The 559-nt window shown below is 37.4% G+C and overlaps 1 protein-coding gene across 2 annotated transcripts in view; it reads right to left on the bottom strand.

The window, feature by feature from the left end:
• The window catches only part of LOC106867327 (rap guanine nucleotide exchange factor 4), a 139,472-nt gene that overhangs the window by 36,918 nt on the left and 101,995 nt on the right, over positions 1-559 (bottom strand). The gene's annotated exons all lie outside the window — the stretch shown is intronic.

Raw genomic sequence — 559 nt, 5'->3', positions numbered from 1 at the left:
TGGTAAGCAAGCTACTTACCACACAGCCACTCCTACGCCTATAATATATATATATATATATATATATATACATATATATATATATATATATATATTATTTTTCTTGTTTTAGTCATTTGACTGCAGCCAGGCTGGAAAACAGCCTTTAGTCGAACAAATCGACCCCAGGACTTATTCTTTGTAAGCCAAGTACTTATTCTATTGACCTCTTTTGCTGAACTACTAAGTTACAGGGATGTAAATACTCCAACATCAGTTGTCAAGCGATGGTGGTAGGACAAACACAGACACACAAATACACACATATATATATATGATAGGTTTCTTTCAACCAAATCGACTCACAAGGCTTTGGTTGGCCCGAGGCTATAGTAGAAGGCACCTGCCCAAGGTGTCATGCAGTGGGACTGAACTCATAACCATGGTGTTGGGAAGCAAGTTTCTTACCACACAGCCACTCCTGCACCTATATATATTCATATAGACATGCATATATGTGTGTGTGTGTGTGTGTGTGTGTGTGTGTGTGTGTGTGTATATATATATGTATATATACATA

The sequence above is a fragment of the Octopus bimaculoides genome, chromosome 4, assembly GCF_001194135.2.
Source record: "Octopus bimaculoides isolate UCB-OBI-ISO-001 chromosome 4, ASM119413v2, whole genome shotgun sequence".
In the NCBI taxonomy this organism is placed as follows: domain Eukaryota; kingdom Metazoa; phylum Mollusca; class Cephalopoda; order Octopoda; family Octopodidae; genus Octopus; species Octopus bimaculoides.
The sequence above is the reverse complement of the archived record's forward strand: the minus strand, read 5'-3'. Positions and strand labels throughout refer to the sequence as shown.